The 16,537-nt window shown below is 40.9% G+C and overlaps 1 protein-coding gene across 5 annotated transcripts in view; it reads right to left on the bottom strand.

The window, feature by feature from the left end:
- GPRIN3 (GPRIN family member 3) overlaps window positions 1-16,532 on the bottom strand; it is a 70,072-nt gene extending 53,540 nt beyond the window's left edge. The window contains exons 1-2 of one of the 5 annotated variants that reach the window (XR_012023386.1): window positions 16,027-16,213; window positions 11,979-15,772 (exon numbers count right to left, since the gene is read on the bottom strand). The gene's annotated coding sequence lies outside the window, so the exon portion shown is untranslated. Of the gene's footprint in view, window positions 1-11,978; window positions 15,773-16,026; window positions 16,219-16,318 lie in introns of those variants that run through there. The other 4 variants (XM_072810564.1, XM_072810563.1, XM_072810562.1 and 1 more) reach the window with 4 other exon arrangements.
- Between the last annotated feature and the right edge of the window lie 5 nt (window positions 16,533-16,537).

Here is a 16,537-nt window from a genome sequence, read left to right on the forward strand (position 1 = left end):
CCTTTTCTAGTTAAGTGTTTTCATTTCCTTCAGATAAATACCCAGAAGTAGAATTGTTGGATCATATGATACTTCTATTTTTAATTTAATTTTTTGAGGAACCTCCATACTGTTTCCCACAGAGGCTGCACCAGTTTGCATTCACACCAATGCTGCATGAAGGGTTTCCTTTTCTCTATATCCTCTCCAATGTTTGTTATTTCTTGTCTTTCTTGAGAATAGCCATTCTAACAGGTGTGAGGTGATCTCGTTGTGGTTTTGAATTTGTATTTCCTTGATGATCAGTGATGTTGAGTAACTGTTAGTCATCTGTATGCCTTCTTTGGAAAAATGCCTATTCAGATCCTCTGCTCATTTTTTAAAAATTGGGTTGATTGTTTTTTTTTTTTTTTTTTTTTTTTGTGAGAGAGAAAAAGTTAGAATTAGAGGGGGAATCCTGTCTGTAAATATCATTTATCTAGCGAGTTGGAGCAAAAAAAGAGGTCGAGAGTCACTGATAGAGACTCAAAGAATCTCAAAAATGGATGTGTCTTGGTAGTGCCATAGGCTAATCTTGGTAGTGCCTGACTACAGCATCTGATTGAACAGTTCCATCATTGGTAAGCTCACCTCTTCATATGGCACCACTGCATACATCCTTACAGCCAAGAGTTTCAAAACAAAACAAAAAAATAAGCACTGGGAAGGCAGCTTCTGTTTTTCTGTAACATTATATTACATTAACCTTCTGTAGCACTGATGGAAATCTAAAAATGGAGTTTGGAGTCTATTGTGGCAGAAAAGATGTTCATCCTTGAATCATCCAGCCACGAGCAGAGCTAATTTCATTAACTTTAACATTGTAAAATGATACATATTTTGAGGAGAGGAGCTCAGTTGCTTAAATGACATGAATCTTGGAACTTTTTATAGATAACTCTTTCTGAAACTTTAGTTTTTGAATGGGAGTAAACTAACAACTTAGAGTTGTATCCAGAAGAAAATTTGTATAAGTTTTTAGAAGAAAATGTCTTAAATATAATCTACAAGCAGACCGGACTCTGAGTCCTTTTGTGGAAAGGATTCTTGCAGAACTTGAAAACAAGGGACTTTCTAACCTTAGACAATTCTCTTTTTTTGTTGTTGTTGAAAAATATTTTATTTATCTATTCATGAGAGACACAGAGAGAAGGCAGAGACACAGGCAGAGGAAGAAGTAGGCTGCCCGCAGGGAGCCCAATGTGGGATTCGATCCCAGGATTTGGGATCATGCCTTGAACCGAAGGCAGACACTTAACCACTGAGCCACCTCAGCGTCCCAACATTTCTCTTTCTACTGGCTAGTTTCTGGGGTGGTTTTGTACTCAGTGTCCACTTAGCTGGGATGGAAATCCATTCCCAGGATTCTCTTCCCTAAATAGTTCTTTAAGATAGTTGGCTACAAGGGAAAATTATGTGTGATTTGGAGGCGGAAGTAGGGCAGCAGCATTATTATGCTTGGAAGGACGGTGTGGTGCAACAGGCGGCTGCACCCTCATCTTCCAGCTCACCTTGGTGACATCAGGCAACAGCCAGGCTGCAGGTCCTAGCGTTCCACCACATGCTCCTTCTTAGCCTTTGCCCCGGGGGTCCATGAACAGCCTTGCAGTGAAAAGGGCCGGCTCCTTCTATGGTTCCCCCAGGCCACTGAGGTTGGAAGAGATAGGAGTCCAACACTGATTCTGTTTTGTCTTTATGTGTCCCAGTCCCAGCGCTTTGTAGGTTCCAGTTTGTCCTTGCTGGGCTCCACTTCATATCCAGCTTTTTTTTTTTTTTTTTACCACTCCCAGCACTGCTAACCTATGATAACTTCAGAACCAATACCAGATGCTTCCCACAGATTAAAAAAACTTTTTTTTAAAGAATTTATTTATTTGACAGAGAGAGCAAGAGAGCACAAGCAGGGGAAGTAGCAGAAGGAGAGGGAGAAGCAGGCTCCCCGCTGAGCAAAAGCCCAAAGTGGGGCTCTATCCCACTAGGATCATGACCTGAGCCAAGGCAGATGCTTAACCAACTAAGCCATCCGGGTGCCCCCCACAGACTTTTTTTTATAAGCTCCCATGATTGTGTAAGATCTAAAATTCATAATAAATCCATGATTCCACATCCACTATACTGGTCCTGCTTTCCTACTGATATGGCTTCCATTAAGTTGTTTCTATTTCGAATAGGTACTTGGTTACAAATATATTTATTTTTTTTAAAGATTTTATTTATTTATTCATGAGGCATCCTGACATCCTGGTTACAAATATTCTTTTTGTGTATGGCTTTCTTTTTAAGAAAAAAATATGGTAGTATCAAATGCAATAGTACTGATTTATTTAGCCTAAACATGTCATTTGATTTTACTTTGTTTTTAAGAAAGAGACTGTGAATATGCTCTTTGCTCAATTCTCCTCAAAACTACTGGGCTGGGGAACTGGGAGTCTTGTGCATGAGCAGAGAACAGAGGAAAACTAACAAACTAATTTGAGTTGCAGTTACTAGAGTTAAAAGCCACCTGGCTAACTAACTGTTTCTTCAAAACTAACTTGTTTTACTCACGATAAAACATAAACACTAAAAATTTGAAAACAGGGATGCCTGGGTGGCTCAGTGGTTGAGGATCTGTCTTCAGCTCAGGCGTGATCCTGTGGTCCTGGGATCCAGTTCTGCACTGGGCTCCCTGTGGGGAGTCTGCTTCTTTCTCCCTTTGCCTATGTCTCTGCCTCTCTCTCTGTGTCTCTCATGAATAAATAAAATCTTTAAAAAAAATTGAAAACAATTCCAAGTAACCAATTTTTATCACAATGTATGTACATTGAGAGTACATATGTACCATCACGGGTACTTTAATCTCTTTAATATTTCTTAATATTAAGATTTTATGGTCTGTAAAGGTAGAGAAGCATCTCGTCATCCTTACATCCTTACATATTAGCACATAGACAAGACCGTATTAAACATCGATTGATCTAAGTAAAGAGCAAATTTCAGCTTCCTGTTTTTTACCAAAAAGAAAAGAGCAGCAGTGCATGAGCAAACAACCACAACCAACTGCATCCTCTGATGCTTTTCTCACTATTATGTAGAAACTCCAGCAGGAAACCACAGCTATATCCTTTTCACCAGTATAGAAAAATCTTATGAATTGCTGGGAAGCATAAAACAGCTCTATTGATATTACATAGATAGTTGTGACAATTTATATTCACCACATCCAGGTGCTTTACAACATTTTCACAATGTTTCTCAAGGACAAATTCCTCAGAAAAAGTCATAGTAATACTTCTGCCATAACCACTTGTTTGGGGGTAAACTACATAGAAAAATAATGCCACTGAAACTCAACTCCTCTCTCAATAGTAGCTTATTTTTTTTAAAAAACTGATAAATGCTAAACTTTTGCATTTCACTCCAACTTGTAAAAATTTCTAATAGACCGAAGACACATTATTTTGTACTCAAAAATCATGACAGTACTAATTGTCACCTTTGTATTCAAAATAGCCCAAGAATTAGACCTTTTTATGTATGAGATGTACAAACCCCTTTCTTTTCTCATGCATAATCTCATTCAGGATTTGCACTGCACATGTTTTTAAACTTGTAATATGAGCCTTGACAATGTGTTTTATCAATGAAGGGTCTTTCCAATGAAGATCTCTTAGTCGTTTAGGAAGTACAAAGAAAAGATTATGGCAGAAGTCCAGGGCTTCAACAACTTTAACTTTAATGGGAATCACAGACATGTAGACTCATTTCACACAGAAGTCAAAGAGTACAGACCTTGAGCTCTCTAGCATGTCTACAACACCAACTACAGAAATTCTCCACAGGCTGTTTGTTCCATGAATGTGCATGAAAATAAATGAATGCATAAATTCTTGACGGTGATGGAGTGGGAGGATAACAAGGGCACCTCCAAGTTCCAGAAAAGGCAAAGGAGACCTCAAATTCAGAAAACAGGCCCAAGATAGAAGAAAAAAAAAAAAAAAAAAAGAAAGATCATTTCTTTTTTTGGACATAAAAACTCAAATTTTTCTTAACAATTTCTGGACCAAACTGTTCATTTCTAGGAAGAACCTGATGTGCCTTGGGCAATGACATGACTTCAAGTACCACTTTCACAGATTGTGACATTTGTGTGCCACTTTCAAGGTTTTTGCCTATGGTGCTTTTTATTGAAGCTATTTTTTACTTAAATTTTGTATTCAAGGGCAGCCCTGGTGGCTCAGTGGTTTAGCGCCGCCTTCAGGCCAGGGCCTGATCCTGGAGACCCAGGATCGAGTCCCACATCAGGCTCCCTACATAGGGCCTGCTTCTCCCTCTGCCTGTGTCTCTGCCTCTCTCTCTCTCTCTCTCTCTCTCTCTCTGTCTCTCATGAATAAATAAAATCTTTAAAAAAATATTTGTATTCAATTGACTTTAACTGGTCCACTGGTTGAAAATATTTGCCTAGTCTTAAGAAGTGGTAAAACCACGTTTCATGTGCTAGTAATATATTTTTAAAATAGCACATGGTATATTTATATAAGACATATTTTAAAAATATAGCATATTTTTAAAATATACTTCTAAATTTATTCTTAATATACTTACATTAAAACAAATTCATAACTATTAAAATAAAAAGTAAATCTGTATATCATCTAAGATCATCTTACAGGACACTGGTCAAAATCTCTTGCGTTTTGAAATTAGTGCCCTTTACCATGCCATCCCCCTGGAACAAAGCATTCATATTTTGAAACCACACAAAGTGGTAAAGACATTCCAGACTGATGACAAGAATCCAGTAATAAGAGCAATGCCTGTAGGTGACTTCTGCCTGGTTTTTTTTTTTTAACTAGAAAAAAATCAACTGCCTATTAAGGCACTAAAAATAAATCAAGGCAGAAGTCATGGCTTTAAAAACAATTAGTGGATTTTCATCTTCAAAATGACAGAGATAACATATATTCATCCTCCCACCAACTCTCATTAATTATTAGAAATATAGTTCTAAGAAGGACCTTGTCTCAAATGAGCCTTCTGTACATAAACTGCCTTTTTCTCAGCCTTTAATTTGCAACTGGAACACTTAGTGCAAGCTATAATGAGGAATTGCTCAACTTTCATAAGTAAATGAGTATCTGTGATTAAAACATCAATCACGGAAACACTAGTTCTATAAATAGTGTCTGAGTCCAAAGTCCATAGGTAGGGCTAAACACAGGCACATGCTTTGCTTTTCTTGTTAGATGTGTGTATGCGCACGTGTGTATGCACGTGACTATCTGATGTGTACTTGATTCTTCTTTTGAGAAGCAAAGAAGCACTGTTTGCTGAACATATGTGTCACCTGGATATTTTGATAAAAATTTTTGTTTTCCAATTTAAACCACCTATATGATGATTTGTAAAGTTTTAACCTAAAGTGTTTGTCCTTGAACTCACTCTGCTTAAAACCCGACTTATCTCTGATTTAGAGGCTTTCAATTTGGCTTTTCAGCAACACAAAATGAAACCTGACATAGGAGAAATCAGTCTATAAAATACAACCTATTCTTTTTATTTTGACCCAGTGGTAATAATAATTAATAATGTTGACACACTGCAGTGTGGCGCAGTTGCAAAGCCTGTGACCTTTGAAGTTAGTTGGATGACTGAATGTGCACACAGCTCAGTTATTATCTGAGGGACCATGGGCTAGTTTAAGTTTTTAATCTGTTTCCTCATCTCTAAAATGGGGGAAGTAATAGTACAAACCTCATAGATTGGTCTAAATGAGAATTGGGTTTCGCGTGTCACTAACAGAAAAGCCTAAAGAATGCAGTTCTATACAGATCTGTAGTCTCTCCATCTCCTGTTTCCTTATAGTGGGAAGTAGGTGGATGAAGAGAAATGAATTAGGATTCTCTTATGTCCTAGGACCAAGATGGCAAAAGTGCCCTGAGTGGTTCCCTTAGGCTCTTGCTCCCCCTTTACCCTGCTTTATTTCTTTTTCCTTATGTGTTTGGCTGGGCTTTCATTCTCGTCTACTTATCATCATTGGTTCTAAAGTCTAGGTACTGTCCTCTTCTCTTATTTCCCCTGTGTCATTACCTTCTAGGGGAAGGCATGAAAGGTCTCTTCTCAGCAGGGGTGAATACACGAGATGGAATCACTCACCAGGCATTCCAGAGACATAAAATTACCACTTGAACTTCCAGGGTCTTCACCCTGGAGAAGACAACTAGGGAAGAGGGGAAAAAAGCATAGCAAAGGACATGGGGTTTTTCATGGAGCAACTATGAAAACGCCCAAGTGTTTCCAGTACCTCAAAAGGGGCACATTACCCAATAATGGTCTGATTCCAGATCATCTTCCAAAGTGATGGATTAAGGAGGCGATCCTTGAGAGTCTAGGCAATAATCCAAAACAGTGGCCTTTAACTTGTCTTCAAATACACTAGTGTATTACAAATCGTTTATGGTAAAGTACCACTGAAAGCAAGTGATTTATTAAAAGACTAATTTAGAGCAGTTTTCTCTAATGTCATTTACACTAATCTCAATGATAAAATAATTTCTGTAATAATGTTACTCTCATTTATCTCACTTGCATTTGTAGATGTTTTCTTGAATAGAAGGAAAAGGGAAGGAATGAAGTTATATTGAGGTTCTGGTATACTCATGGAGATTTCCTATAGCATATAAACTAGCTGCCAGTAGAAACTTAGATGATTTCTTAATCTGACACCTGCCCCATATTGGTCACATCTGCTACCCTCTGTTTCTTAGTTGTTTTTAGCAGAATGAAGTTGAAAATACACATGTCGACATTTTTATTTTTGCTGACATTAAGGAAGTAGAGTGTGGGAAAGGCTTCCCTCTCGTTTTCACATTGGCCTGGCTGGGAAGAAAGGAACCCAGGTGTGGTGAGCAGGTGGTGGAGCTGAGAGGGGGAATGGAAAGTTAGTGAACTGCCAGGGCCTAAAGGAAGAAAGAGAGAGGTTCAGGGGTGTCTGTTTGGGACAGAAAAAGAATCCTGGTTGTTAGGCTGCCAAGGGAATTCCCAAGGATCCTCACCAGGAAAAGAGCCCACTCTAACTCTGCTGAGCCATATTTATTAAAATGTTTCTGTAGGCCAGAAGTCTGGGAATTATTTGACAGTTCAGAGTATGTTTTATTCATTTTTAAAGGCCGAGCACATACTGCAGGGCCTAACATATACATCAAGTACTTGATACAAATGTATTAAGTGATCCAAGCAACCATCTTCCTTAAATCAGAGCTTCGGCCAGCCCCTATACTTTATCACCTTTCTTTAAAAAAAAAAAAAAAAGATTTTACTTATTTATTTGAGAGAGAGAGAAAGCACACACTCACAAGTGGTGAGCCAGGGAGGGGTGCCAGAGGGGCAGAGGGAGAGGGAGAAGCAGACTCCCCGCTGAGCAGGGAGCCTGATGCAGAGCTGCATCCCAAGACCCTAGGATCATGACCTGAGCCCAAGGCAGCTGCTTAACTGACTGAGCCACCCAGATGCTCCTATACTTAATCTCCTAAATTAATTCCTATTTCCAGTTTGAGAATGCTTTTATTTCATTTGCAAAGCAGAAGTAACTGAAACATCCCCAATCCATCAAGTTCACATTATTAACTTTTATCATCCCTCCCTGAGAGTTAGACTCACTCCTCAAAAGTCACAAACCCCAGAGGGATGATCTTTTAAAACTCATCATTACAATTTTAAACATTGACATAACCACCAGGGGAAATAGGAGGAGAGTTCTTCCTAAGAGCATGGACGTTCCGGTGTGACTAAATTTACGTTATTTAAAAATCGCTAAGAAAAATGATCTTTAACCCTAAAGGATTGTAACACCTGTGGTATTTTATATAGTATCAATAGATGTGAGGTGATATGAGGCCTAATACTTACAGACTTGGACATCAGCCTACAAGGCCACGCACTGTGCCCGAGGCAAGCATAGAGTCGAGGTAGGCTGTGTCCTCTGTTGGCTTCTACTGCTGCTATTCCCAGCACTGTCTCCTTGGAGCGAAGCTGCCAAAGTGCCGGCGCTCTGGGATTAATAATTTGAAGTGAGGATGTTTTTAGAAGCGAGGTAGGAGGCACGACGTGGGGGTGGTATGCACCGAAGTGTGCCCGAGGTAGGAAAGGAGCAGCAGTAGTTGAGGAAGAAGGAGATTTCAGAGAGCTAGTAGTGAAGAGCTTTCTCTCCTTTTGAGATCTGCCCGAGTGTTTCCTCTTAGTATCTCCAAAGGGCATCTGTCTTTATTTCCAAAATGAACAGATCAACTCCGCCCGTCAGCTCACTGCTGGCCACAGGAATGGACCAGTCCCCCAGGAGCCAGTGGCCAGACTGGGCCGGGATCTGAGCGATGGGTGGACAGCACGGCCACTGCCATGGTCAGATGAGCATTTCTCGGCTGTACAGGCAGAGCCACAATCTGGGATAGGAGTTCACACTCCTGACAGTTTGTTCTCAACACAGTGCACCATGACTCGAAAGACTGAGATAGGCGTTGGGCTTCCGGGAGGCTATGTGAATTTGGTACATATCTAAAGACTTGTACATAACATAAAGATATGGGGCGGGGGATCCCTGGGTGGCTCAGCGGTTTAGCGCCTGCCTTCGGCCCAGGGCGTCATCCTGGGGTCCCGGGATCAAGTCCCACATCAGGCTCCCTGCATGGAGCCTGCTTCTCCCTCTGCCTGTGTCTCTGCCTCTCTCTCTCTCTCTCTCTGTCTTTCATGAATAAATAAATAAAATCTTTAAAAAAATAAAAAATAAAAAAAATAAAGATATGGGGCATTTGGAAATACCTAAAGCCATCTGATGTAAAACTGTAGTTATTGGTTAAGTTAAAGAGTAAATACATTGCTGTTTAGATGGTTGATTTTGTCTGCTTGTTGCCAAATGTGGAATAGTGAAAAACAAGCAAGCAAGCAAACAATTCACTATTCTCTTACTAAGAGACAAAGTCAACTCAGTTTGTACTCAATAACTTTTCACAGAATCTACGTATTTTCATGATGGAAACTTTTTAGACTCTCATTAGGGTTTACTGGGAGGTCGCTACCTTCACAGGATGACCTCTCTACTTTGTGGAGTCATGTCAAGTTCATGAGGACTCGATGATACTTAGAAAACACCTAGTCCAAACTTCCCAGACTCGATTCCTATTAAATACAGTTGTTGAGTACAAGCGACGTACATGAAGCCTCAGTGTCAGAGAGACAGTAGGGCGTAGTGGGGGCTAGCGTGAAATAAAGAGATAGCACATACTGTTATTTAGCTCCTACCCAGAGAATAACCATCAGTGTTTCATTTTGAATAATAGATCTCTTGATTTTTAAATACTGGCTTACTTAAAAAAGAAATACCTGCAAGCCAAATAAAACATGATCTTCCTGCTGGACCCAGAAACTGCCAGTTTTTAATTTTTAATCTGGTGCATACATCTTCGAACCTGAGGTCGGGACAGGTCAAGTGAAGAGCACCAGGTCTCTCAGATGCTTGCCGCCAAGGATTCTTCTGCTCTGAGAATCTATATGTATAGACGTGAAATCATCCCCACATGAAAGGAGATTGCATAGGCATTTCCATTCACTTAATGAGAGCTCAGCCCCTGACCCTGACATAGACAGATTTCTGTTCTCGGACAGCTTTCAGAACATGTTCAACATGAAAACAAGACCAAATCTCCACACCCATTTGTCATAAGCAATTTTTACTCATTCGAGGATGCAAGGGGAAATGTACATCCATTTATTAACCTTCGAGCTGATTAAAATTCTTATTAGCATTAAAATTCTAGTTGCTTCATTTTTTTTTTTTTTAGTTGCTTCATTTTTACCTGAATTTTTTAAGGAGAAATAATTTGTAGGATTCAAAGAAAGCCATGCTTAGGAAACAAAGCAACTAAGTATAAATTAAAAATTCATGCTATGTAGAAGAAAATAGTTAGGGACAGGGCATAAGAATCATGGAGGGTTTTCTGAAATAACTGATCTTTAAATCATTGTTTTGAGGGGCTTGAGAAGCTAATTTAGGATGAAGGACGGAGCCTTCCAAAATGATGTAATGGCAAAGGCAATGCCAAAGTCCAATGAAGTGGAATCCACGATGAATCAAATATCTTTTGCATTTTTGAACAACAGATTTTAAAAAGTGTATCAGGAGAAAGCAAATTCATATCAGAGTAAAAAAGAAGAAAAACAATTAAAAATTTCTAGCTTGTATTCAGCGGCCCTGTCCTACACAGCCATAATTCAGAATAAAAATCTGGAGCTGATGCAAAATTCTGAATCCTGATGATATCTGCCATATTGTACTTATTAAGGCAGATGCATAGGCACAGACTATCACATTTTAGATAAACTGTCAACAGGAATTGAAGCAAAAAAGATGCTCTGATGACTGAGAATATAGGGAACACAAATGCTTAACTCCCTCAAGCGTTTAATTTACCCAAAGTTGTACATTATAGAGAAAGAGAAGAATCTCCCATAGACATAATACGGTTGTTTTAATTTTAGGTTATTTAGGAATCAAGATCCTAAAAAAACCACCAAGAGTCTATTCCCATAAAACATCTTGATTATCCCCCCTAAACCAGATCTCCCACTTTGCTGGACCATTTGCAATTCAGGCTTAAAAAAGGATCCTCTGCAACTCCTTTTCTCCAGAAAATTAGTAGATGCAAATATGATTTTTTTTAAGGAGCTCTGGAGCTCTCTGTCCAGCTGTTACTGAATTAGCCAGAGCTCCAAGGTCCCTGGAGGTGCCTGTGACTTTGGGACTTTTTACTCTCTAGCCTTGAGTTTTTTCAGGGTTTGCTTGGTTCTTCGGCAAGTATCACAAGCTGTGACTATTGACTAAAGCAATCTTCCCAGGGCTGGCTTGGGTATCCATTGGGTTTAAGACACAAGAATTAACATTTTTAAATTGAATCTGGTGTGTAAGGCCAAGAAAGCGCCGTGCCTCAGATCACACAGCTGGTGCCCACAATTTTTCTGCCACATCAGTCCCCTGGGACAGAGATCACTGCACTGTCACTTAGAAAGGCTCACTGCATTGACACTCAATTTGGGAGGAAGGGCTGCAGGAATAATTAAATTCCCTTCCCCCCACCACTCTGGAGCCATTCAAATCCTCTCTTCAGACCCTATTCCTTCTCCCCCTAGCAGAGAATCAGTAAAGAATTAGAAAGCAGAGATCTAGATTTTAGCCCCAGCTCCAACAATGATTAGGACAAGCTACTCACTCGTTTGGGACTCACCTGGAATCTTTTTATTTCCTGGTATGTATTAAATGCAGGACCAAGCAGTGGTGTTCAAACCTGACTACTGAAATCACTTTAGGACCATCACAAAATAATAGGTTTCTAAGCCCTGCCTCCAGATGCAGATTCAGATTCAATGGGTCATATTTAACCTTCCAGTTAAGGGTAAGTTATTACTGCCTAGTAATAATAATTCAGCCCCCCAATTATGCTGCTAGCTTTAAAATATAACCGACAAGCTAATTACAGACATGAAAAATTAGAAATCTGTTATTGTGTTGCCAACTCCAATAAGCCCAGATAAAAAGCTGTGAACATTTTTCTTACTGGCATTCAAGACAGTAAGTAATCTAAATTGTAAGTGCATTTACATCCACCCCCCTATGAAATTCAATAATGTCTTTTCAATTCAAATGCAGCCTCTAAATGTTTTTACTATTCCAGACTTGAGTCTCAGGCAAAAAAAAAAAAACAAAAAAAAAACACAGGTACAGAGGTGATAACTAATCTGAACATTCTGATGTGGCAAGAAGGAGATGAAAAGAATCAAAGACATCTTTCTAAAAAAAGTGGATCTCCATATTTGACCGAACTCCAAATCATCTCAAGGCACCTGAGTATTTCAACTGATGCTTTTCTTCTGGTTAAAGGTATAATTTTATTCAAATAAAACAGAACAGATCACTGTTTCATTCCGTGGGAAAGAGCAAGAGCTGAAAGAAGCTCACCAAACATTTTAAAAAATACGAGTGAAGGCTTTCTCATCGGATTTTATCTCCTCAAGATAGCCATCAGGATGCAGCAAAACACACAGAGGTTAATGTCTCAAAATGAATACAAACCTATTTAAATATTTAACCAAAATGATGAACAAGTCATAGAGCAACTGAAGAATAAAATCTGGCAGGTTCTGGCCTTCCTTTTGGGGTTGTGAGCACCAAGTGGTCTGTTTCATCTTCATGAAGCTGTGGGTTTCCAGAAAGCATGGGACTTTCTACCCAAGAGGCACACAGGAAAGAGACTTAGAGAAGAGAAAGGTTTGCTGGACTTGTGACAGTCACTTGATCACCCCTGTCCCTCTGTGCCAGTGATTGTCCTTGTGTTCTGAGAAATCAAATGCTCATACTACAATGTGGTGTATCATGTGATTTCAATTGTTTATTAAATTCGATCGAAACAAGGCCTAGCCAGTAAATTGTTGCAAAAGAGACTTTCGTAAAGGCAGGAAATGACAGATTTATGATGTTATGGCTATTTTGTCTAGAGTTTAAGAAACCAGTAGTATTAGGAAAAGAAATCTTAGGTATAAAATAAATAGCAACTTGCGAGTGGGATTTTAGTCTAAACAGAAATTCTGCTACAATTCTCTCCCCCAACTCAATGTTCATTCTTTTCTTTCCTAAATGATTCTTTAAAAAAATCTCACATTACCCACCTCATTCTTTGCTTCTTCCCTCTATAACATTGTCCCTTCCTCACTGCCCATCCAGATCCATTCATCTTTCTTAGACTAGCTCACCTTCCACCTCCTCCTTGAAGCCTTTCCAGATTAATGCAGTCTGCAAGGTCTCCTCACATGACTATACTGCTGTGAATCAATGGCAAGTCATGATGTCTTGCCGTTCTCAGGGCAGCTTGGCTATTCAGAATACTGTGTAAATGCTTAGGTATCAGATCTCCCCAACTGCCTCTTGGGATCTTGCAAACTGGAAGCATCTCTTCTTTGTCACTTTAAACAGTAGCTTCTGGACTTTTTGGAACATGATGCATAGTAAGATATACATTCTACATCATAGTCCTATGTGTATATATACCTACGAATATATATTTGATTAAAAAGTTCCATGAACTATACTTACTTATCCTTTTATTCTGTTTTACTCTATTTTATTTTTTAAAAAAATAAAAATAAAAATGCCATCGGATCCAGTAAACTGACTTCACAATGGGTTGTGACCATTCTAGAGGGGCATTTACTGATTACTATGGGACTACTGTATATATTTCCCTCACTTAAAACATAATGTAAAAATTGTATGAGACCTTTTGGTTCTCTTTAGCACGTGTTTCTGAGTTACTTTTTTTTTTTTTTTTTCTCATTCTGTTTTTCAGACCATCATACTTGCGCCTCTTGGAGTCATCTGGGACAGTTAAATCCTTGCATAGACAGTCTTTTCTGTCTTTTTGCCCTGAGCACTGTTATCATACATATAAGATTCTCTGCATTTCTATAAAACTCCATTTTCTCATTCCCTTTTATTTTCACCATACGCAAAGTAGGTAGTAGACATTTCGTGGATGAAGAAATTGAGGCACAGAGAATTGTGACTTTCTCAAGGGCATGTCTCCCTTTTAATCAGGTTATTACAGGTTCATAAGTAGAGTTTCTAGACATTTGAAGATTATAAAGTTGGGTGACACGAACAACATAGTGCCTCCATATAAATGACATCCCTAATTTACCCAGGGAACCAGTTTCCGGACCAGAGGAGTTAGCGGCTCTATGGGATTTCAGTTTGAGGCTCGATTCGCTTCCTTTCAACCTCCTCTTTCCATCTTTGTCTACTCACAGTGTTTCACCCACCTAGAGCTACTTGTTATTCCTGGGCCTCTTCATTCTTTGGTCCTTGTACCAGGACGGCTCCTCTCTCTTCTCTTTACCAGACCAGTTCCTCTGGTCCTCCAGGTCTCTGGGCACCTCCTTGTCCTCTCTACCTCCACAACCTGGATTCCCAGCTCCCTGTGCAGGCCCTGTCAGAGCACTTAACCAGCTGGTACTTCCTGCCTCCCAAGTTTGGCCGGCAGAGGCTGTGTCTCACTCACTCTTCTATTCCACAGTCTAGGGCCATGGTGAGTTCTGGGTAGACAAATGTTGAATGCATGAATGAATCAATGAATGAGTACATCGAGGGCAGAAACTGTTACCACTGAAGAAACTCAGGTGTGAGCTAGGGCTGGAATTGTGTGTCTTGAATCTCTGAGGCCAGTCTTTTAGGATTTTGGATTCCGTGACTGTTATCTTAATGCTTCCCCATAAGCTGTAGAGTTTCTGACTGGAAATTCTTCTAGTGAAGGAGAGCTGTACCTAATATATTCCTTTACATATATTTGAGGCACAATCAAGAAAATTTCGCAGGGTCAAATAATTAAGGCGAGTGTACTGAGGCGATTAAAAAAATTTCACTCAAATTTCAAAACACCTTGTTGGACCCCACCCCGACCTCCAACTGAGACTGATCTGATTCAGGTCATGCTTCAGGACTCGACCTCCCATACCAAGCTCAGCGCTTTTGATTTTGTCCTCATCATTTCCATAAAAGTCCAGTTAGTGACGAGGTGAAGCATCACTACCACACAACATACTCTGCACGGATCTCCATGAGTTCCTCTGCTCTGTTTCCAAAATAAATCCCAGTGATATAACATCTAGACTCGCAGGGGCTATTACTACTTTTTTTTTTCTGTTTATGAATCAACAACCAATTTCCTCCCCTGCCCCTCACCAACACATAAAAACTTGGAAAGTGCCCTTTGTGATTCTATTTTAAAAACATTCTCTAATACAAACTTCTGTCGTCCACAGATAGCGAGACAGAGCAGATTTTCTTCTTTATGCTGTGACTCGTGTCTTTATACCCAGACTTAGGGCAGGCCAATGGTGAACACAATGGAAAAGAAAGAATAGTTTATAACTAGAAAATAAGCACATTCGAGAGAAGTACACTCAAAGCATTATCGAAGTAAAATATGCAGCAGTGCCAACAAGAGCAAACAAAAGCCCACGCAAGAGATGTGTAAATATTTCATGAAGCTAAGCCTTAATCAACCCTCTCTCCAAATCTTGCTGGTGTTGTAAACACTTCAGTTTCTTTCAGTCCCATCATGACCCAGATTCCTCGCAAAAATAAAATGAAAACATGGTTCTTTAACAAACGGGTCGTGAAAAATATTCAGGTGGGTCATACCCAGGTATTGCTTTAACAGGAAGGAGATACCTTAATGAAAGGCAGTTGCTCCTTGGTGACTCTGAGCTTCCCTTGCCTCCTTGCCTTTTCCCCCAGGGCCTCTGCTGCTTTCTGGGCATTCACATCATCTTAACCTTGAACTGCCTACCCCCTAAGCAGAGATCTCTCCCAGTGCTTTTTCTGGAGGCCCTTTAAATCCGACAGTGGTTTGCCGCCTTCCCACCCCCCAAAATCCACTTCCCAGTGTCCAAGTACCTCCCTTCCCCTGCACCGCCCCCCCTTTCATTGTCCATTGTTGCGTCTGAAATTTTGCGTATACCCTTTAGATCTGCCTGGATAGGATGAAAATCTGTTGTGTGTATTGGCCGGCACTGTTCTTCAGATGTTTTCTAAAATCCATCTCCCAAGGACCATTTATAGCCCTTAGTCTCTACCTTGATTTAATGTGGTTCCAAAGTTCACCTCTAGATACTGAACAGGTCTCTACAATGCTTTCCCTTTATCAACCTCTGCCGGCCCTCCTTCTCTCTCCACCTATTTCAAGAAAAAAAAAAAAAATATATATATATATATATATATATATGTACATGTGTGCGTGTATTAATGCATATACACACACAACCATAGTGTTTCGACTCTAAAGAGAATAAGCACGGGAAAACGAGGAAAATGCAAGTACAGTATTGCCACACGCGCGCACACACACCTATCTGGATTGCACAGTGTGCAGACCCGACTGATTCCCCCCCACCCGAGAGCGGGGACAGCAGGCATCTTCTTCCCTTTACCTTCGAAGCCAGAGTCTAAGGGAGCAATGACCTTGCAGAGAAATTCATCACCTGCGAGAAAGACTGGCCCCTCCTGGGGCGCAGGATGGGATGGGGACGAGAGCAACAGGCAAGGAAGGGGTCACCGGGCACAAGGTGGGGCCCAATCCCTCGGCGGCGGTCCCGGGCACCCAGCAGAGCTGCGGCGGCGCGGGCGGGACGCGGGGCGGGACGCGGGGCAGGGGCGCGGGGGGCGGGGCGCGGGGCAGGGGCGCGGGGGGCGGTCCCCCCTCCGCGGCCGCCGCTCGCCTACCTGCTCTGCCCGGCTCTGCCCGGCTCCTCTCCCCGGCGCCGCGGGGCTCCTGCCTGCGCTGCGGCGGGGTTTCCCCGTCGCATGTCCCAAGCACGGCTCTCGGCGCCTCGCGGGTGGCCCCGGCGGGCTCCGGGGCGGCGGTCCCGTTGAGACCCGCGCCGGGAGCGAGCCGGGCGCTCGCAGGAGCTGGAATTACTATGCAAAGAGCGCAGGCGGCGC

This window comes from Canis lupus, chromosome 33, assembly GCF_048164855.1.
Source record: "Canis lupus baileyi chromosome 33, mCanLup2.hap1, whole genome shotgun sequence".
NCBI classification, from domain to species: domain Eukaryota; kingdom Metazoa; phylum Chordata; class Mammalia; order Carnivora; family Canidae; genus Canis; species Canis lupus.